This window comes from Neophocaena asiaeorientalis, unplaced genomic scaffold, assembly GCF_003031525.2.
Source record: "Neophocaena asiaeorientalis asiaeorientalis breed wild unplaced genomic scaffold, Neophocaena_asiaeorientalis_V1.1 scaffold40, whole genome shotgun sequence".
NCBI classification, from domain to species: Eukaryota; Metazoa; Chordata; class Mammalia; order Artiodactyla; family Phocoenidae; genus Neophocaena; species Neophocaena asiaeorientalis.
In genome coordinates this window covers 12,075,227-12,081,488 of record NW_020185335.1, presented here as the reverse complement: position 1 = coordinate 12,081,488, position 6,262 = coordinate 12,075,227, and the positions used below count along the sequence as shown (strand labels likewise).

The 6,262-nt window shown below is 49.6% G+C and overlaps 1 pseudogene; it reads right to left on the bottom strand.

Annotated features, from left to right (window-relative positions):
• Positions 1 to 4,761: 4,761 nt before the first annotated feature.
• On the bottom strand, positions 4,762 to 5,007 carry LOC112393509 (V-type proton ATPase subunit e 1 pseudogene; annotated as a pseudogene).
• Between the last annotated feature and the right edge of the window lie 1,255 nt (positions 5,008 to 6,262).

Sequence of the window (6,262 nt, the reverse complement as noted above, 5' to 3'; positions counted from 1 at the left end):
CTTCCCGGGCCTCCAGTGCTACAGCACCTGGCTGCACCCACGGTGGGGGAAAGCCCTTTGGCAATCACTGGCTGGAGGCCGCAGAGGCCTGGAGCACGGCCTCCTTCCCCTGCATTTGCATTTGGGGGGTTCGTCTCCCTGGAATGGGGCCGCGATCTTCCCCAGACGGTCGGCAGGGTCCCCCTGTGCTAGACTCAGTCCTTCAGGCTCACGTTTTAAAACGTTTCAAGCTTTTGTCCTTCCTGAGCAAACAGATGGGATTTACGGGGGAGGTTGCCTCCGAGTGGCTCTTCCCCACCCAAATCCTATCTTCTCGGGGTCAGACGTGAAACAAAACAGTGCACCTCTCCACGCTTTTGAAGCCAGGGAAGGGAACACCTCACTTTTTTAGAAAGGCCCAAGTACTGCAGGAAGATGTCAAGCACTTGGACTGTGGTGTGCTTTGCACGTTTCTTTGGGAGAGCAAGGGAGAAAATGTGACACTGAACTCAAAAAAGAAAACTCTTTTAGAATTCAGAATACAATCCACACACCTGGATTTAACAAATGGAGCCAACATTTCTTGCAGAGATGGTGAGGACAGAGCCTGGCTGGCAGCTCCTGGTGGAAATGGGTGAGGTTAAACTATGGAGTTCCAACTATGGGACTTTTCTCTCCCTGCTCGGAGCAGCCAGACTTACTCTCTGGAAAAAACTGAAAAACGACCTCCATCAGAGGCAAGGATTGTCCTAGAATTGATCGAATGCATATCGATTTTCACTTGTGGTTTTCCCTAATTATTATATTAGTACATGGTCATTAGCGACCATTTGGGAAACAGAAAAAGGTAGAAAGAGGAGAATCCTGTGTTCAGAGAGAACCTCTGTCGATCTTTGGTGAATTTCCTTTCAGTCTTTTTTTTGTACATTTTAAAACAAGGATATTGTACTGCAGATTACGTTTTGTATTTTTTAAATTTACCACGACAAAGATTTTTCTTTCCCCCTTCCACCTGAGTTACCTGGCCAGGCAGACACCACCTGGACCAGTTTCTCTAAGCCAGTCACCTGGAGGTGACTGTGACCCTGCCTTCTCCCTCTGCCCAAAGCCCATGAACCCCCAAGTCCTGTCAGGGTGGCCCCCTCAGTATCTCTCAACCCACCCACTTCTCTCCATCCCCTCGGCCACGCCGCCCAGAAGTGGAGGGAAGCACTTTAGAAATATTTGGCTGTGGGCCTCTCACCAGGGCTGGGCTAAGGTCTCCTCCCGGGTTCCCTGGCTCCCACTCTGAACTCCAACCATCCATTCTCCACACTGTAGCCAGAACACGCTTTCAAAATGCAAATGTGATCGTGTCCCCCGCCCTGATTAAAACCTCAATTGCCGTAGCCCACTGCTCCTAGGATAAAGACCGGATTCCTCCTCCAGGAAGCCTCCCTGACTGCACACATGAACGCGCCCACTTCATGGCACCGCCCGCCCCCGACTGCCATTCTCGAGGGTGTTGGCGGGTCCACCGTCCAGCATCCCTGAATCACGGCACCTTTGGGAACCACTCCATCGGCGGTGCTCAGCCAAGAGCAAGCACTCTGAGAACGCATCTGTGGATGAATTAGCGCCATCCATAAACGGTGTTGGAGCAGCCTTATTATTCACATTGCGATTTCTTAAGTCTTGCCTTCTTGCCGGAAGTTAGGATACGTGGTCACACAGCGTGGTGCATCTCTACACAGCCACAAAATTTTGGCATTGCCATCTTAAATGCTGAGGATGGTGTGATCACTCCAATTTCATCTGGTTCTTAGTCTATAGACTTTCTGGGGAAATAGCTCGGCAAAAAAGTGGAGACTAGAGACAGTGGTCCCTGAAAACCCTGTTAGTTACCTGCATCCTTGCCTCCCAGGCGTGGAAGGAGCAGCCCCAACCTGGGATGTCCCCTCTCCTGGGGTCAGGAGATGCAGTTGTCCTGTGACCATTATACTAATCACTGAAGACCACTGTCAAAGAGAGAGCCGCCTGGGGCCATTCTGAAAGGCAGCTGCCCAGGTGAGCTGAGGCCACACAGGTCCAGCCCAAATGAAAACACTGTTGGAATCTTCCCAGGGGCCAGCTTCTGAACTGCCTCTCCTCGACTATTCTTTGGGGTGAGGTCCCCAAGCCCCTGGGGCCAATGTAGCAATGACACAGGAAGAGGCTACTAAGGGGTGAAACGTGGAGCCTGAGGTTTGCTGGGACCCAGCCCTGCTGACACTCTAGGGTTTTCCTAAGGTCCCCTAAGGTTTGCCATCACTGTTCTTTTGGTTAAAATAATATTCTCTTCCAAAGGGGCAGGTGGTGAGGTTTGTGACTCTTGCTCTTGGCAAAGAAACAAGGGGAAAAACAAACCCACACAGTCTGGAAGGAAAGGAGCTGGCCAAAGAGTGAGATTTGGACCTAGTTCCTTAGCATCTGGGCCACGAATGGAGAAAATGAAGTGTTTCGGCCTCAAAATCATCGTCATTCTGATCAACATCGCCGCCATCATCATAAAGTTTGTCCAGCCCTGAGCCAAGGCTGTGGGCACTATTACTGTCTGTATTTTAGGGACAAGGTGGAGGTTTAGACTCAAGATGTCAGGGCTTCTAAGTGGCAGGGCTGGGCCTGCCCCGCACGCAGATTCCTTACCTGGGCATCCTTGTCTGCGGTGTTCCCCTGCTTCCCGGACATCCAGGCAGCTCCAGCAGGTAGACGGCTGAGAAGTTGAAAGATCAGGTTGAGTGGGGACCTTGGGCCCAATTTTCCCATTAGTGTGATCCCTCCAATTTCATTATCAGGGGGAAGAAATCTGGCTCTTATAGAAATTCTTATAGAATTTCTGGGGAAATAGCTCAGCAAAAAGTAGACACTAGAGACAGTGGTTCCTGAAAATCCTGTTAGCTATCTGCATCCTTGGCTCCTGGGGATGGCAGGGGTGTCCCCTCTCCTGGAGTGGGTTCTGGTCTCCCCATAGATGTCACCCCTCTTGCTCTTAGGAGGGTGTGGCAGTGTTCCAGTGTGGAGCCCAAGGCCACCACGTCCTAGCCACAGCACCTCGGGCAAGTTAATTACACGCCTGGAGCCTCAGTTTTCCCACCTATAAAATGGGCTCAGGGTACCTAACTCACAGATTTGCCAGGAAGCATTCTGCCCCCTCTCCTCCTTTGGGCCTTGGTGTAAATTATTTCCACCTGGAAGCCTTTCCGCTCCCACTCTGCTCCGGACAAGTAGGTTCCCAGAGCACCTCTCCTTGGACCCTCCTCACCCTTGAAATTCCTGTCCTGTGTCTGTTACTTCCCTGAGGCCGAGGGTGGGGGCGGGGTCTACCTCGTTGACCCTGGAACCACCAGGGTCAGCTCCAGTGCCTGGCACACAGTGGGTGCTTTTGGCATCTCTGGAGCTGGGAGGGAGAGGCGAAGATGTCCAGGGCAGCCGGGGCCTCTCAAACAATCCGAGCAATGGGCCACCCACCTGAACGTGGTAACCTGCGGCAGCCACTGGGGGACTGAGAGTGCACAGGTGTGTTTCAGTGTTGGTGGATGTCGAGAATCTTAAAGACAGGTGCCGGGCCGCGCTGCGACATCGCAGATTTGGGGCTACTTCCTTTTTTTTGGTTGTTATTTTCTGTAACTTTTTATTTTGGTATAATTACAACAGAAAAGTTGCAATAATAGAGGGGATTCCCGTGTACCTTCACCCAGATTCATTTACATTCTTTCCCTATATACGTTTTCATGTAAATATAATACATACGTAAGTTGCAAACATCAGCCACTTTTCTCCCTAAACACTCTGGTGTCTGTTTCCTAAGAACACGACTTTCTATTACCTAAATACAATAAAATGACCCAAATCAGGAAATTTAGCATCTTACCAGAGTATAATACAGCCGAACCTCAGAGATATTGCTGGCTCGATTCCAGACCACTGCAATAAAGCAAATATTGCAATAAATCACCTGGATTTCTTGGTTTCCCAGTGCATATGAAAGTTATGTTTATACTATACTGTAGTCTGTTAAGTGTGCAATTGCATTAAGTCTGAAAAAACAATGTACGTGCCTTCATTTAAAAATACTGCATTGCTAAAACATTCTAACCATCCTCCGGACCTTCAGCGAGTCGTCCTCTTTTTTGCTGGTGGAGGGTCTTGCGTGGGTGTTGATGGCACTGACAGATCAGGGCGGTGGCTACTGAAGGATGGCGTGGCTGTGGCAATTTTTTTTTTTTTTTTTTTTTACAGAGCAGAAAAATAATTTATTCCAAAGGAGGGCAGAAATAAGAAATTCATCCTGAAAATATATTTTGGTATAATTCTGGTGGGACAGATTTTCCCTCTGAACATGTTCTCCTACTGACTGCCCCACTGGAGTCTTATTGTCATGTAACAGTTTTTAAACACTTCGCTGATTCTCATGTTGTGAGCAGGTGGGGGCCATCTTCAAATCCACAGTCTCCAAGGAGAGTAATGTTATTTCTCAGAAGAACAGCATTTTCTACCTCGGAAGAGTACGTACACATTTTATAGAGGCAGCAGAGTTCAGATTCAATACGCACGTCATTGCATTCATCAAAGTGCAAAGAAGGCGACAGGGAAAAATACTGCATTGTAGAATAAGACATTCAAATGTGGTGGGAACGTTTAAGGCAGCTGACGGCCAAAGTGGGCAAGGCAAGGAAGGTGGTCTGGGTATGGAGGTGATTTTGCATCTAGAGGAGTCCTCTTCGTGACCTCAATGACTGAGCCCTGGTGAGCAGGTCTTTTTCCTCAAGGCCAATGATGCTTGAGGTACCAGATGGTTTCATTTTTCAACTGTGGTCCAAAGAGAGCGTTGAGTTGGGCCAGAATTGCAATCAGCCAAAAGAGGTAGCCGCAAACGGAACAGGTCACCAACATGGTGATGCTAACTCCCCGGTTGGGACCCTGAGGGATGAACCAGGGCACCAGGAAACCGACGAAGCCCTAGAACACGCTCATCACGATGAGAGGCACGGCGAGGCCGGTATACGCCATGGCTGCTGGGGGAGGTGCCAGCCCTGCCCCGCCGCCTCACTCGCGGCAATTTCTTAAAATAAGAGAACAGTCAAGTTTGCCGCATCGATTGACTTTGGTGACCAAGTCCTCTGTAGCATATCGTGCTGTGTGATAGCATTTGACCCACAATAGAACTTCTTTCAAAATTGGAGTCAGTCTTCCCAAACCCTGCTTTATCAGCTAAGTTGATATAATATTCTTAATCCTTGGGACATCCCTGGCGGTCCAGTGGTTAGGACTCCACACTTCCTCTGCAGGGCGCACAGGTTCCATCCTTGGTTGGGGAACTAAGATCCTGCATGCCGCCCGGCATGGCCAAAAAAAAAAAAAAAAATCGAAATCCTTTGTTGTCATTTCAACAATCTTCACAGCATCTTCACCTGGAGGAGATTCCATCTCAAGAAACCACTTGCTTTGTTCATCTATAAAAAGCAACTGCTCATCCATTCAAGTTTTATCATGAGGTTACATCAATTCCGTCACATCTTCAGGCTCTACTTTTTTTTTTAGACGTTATTTCCAGTGCACTTTTGTTTTCTTAATTAATTAATTTATTCTTGGCTGCCTTGGGTCTTCGTTGCGGTGCACAGGCTTCTCATGGCGGGGGCTTCTCTTGTGGAGCACGGGCTCTAGGCGCGCGGGCTCAATAGTTGTGGCACGTGGGCTCAGTAGCTGTGGCTCGCGGGCTCTAGAGCGCAGGCTCAGTAGTTGTGGCGTGCGGGCTTAGTTGCTCCGTGGCATGTGGGATCTTCCCGGACCAGGGCTCAAACCCGTGTCCCTTGCACTGGCAGGTGGATTCTTAGCCACTGTGCCACCAGGGAAGCCCCCAGGCTCCACTTCTAATTCTAGTTCTCTTGCTGTTTCCACCACATCTGCAGTTCTTTCCTCCACTAAATCCTAAACCCCTGAAAGCTGTCCATGAGGGCTGGAATCGACTTCTTCCAAACTCCGGTCAATATTTGGACCTCTTCCCATGAACCATGAATGTTCTTAATGGCTGTTTCCTCTACAGTGATCATCTCTTGTTCAGTGCAGCCACCTTCATGGATGACCTGAGCCACAGCTTCTGGAGGACTTGCTGCAGCTTCCGCCTCAGCACCTGCGGCTTCACCTGGCACTTTCGCGCTATGGAGGCGGCTTCTGTCCTTCAGCCTCATGAACCGACCTTTGTTTCAGACTTTCCTCCTGCAGCTCCCTCCCCTCTCTCAGCCTTTCGTAGAACTGGAGAGAGTTG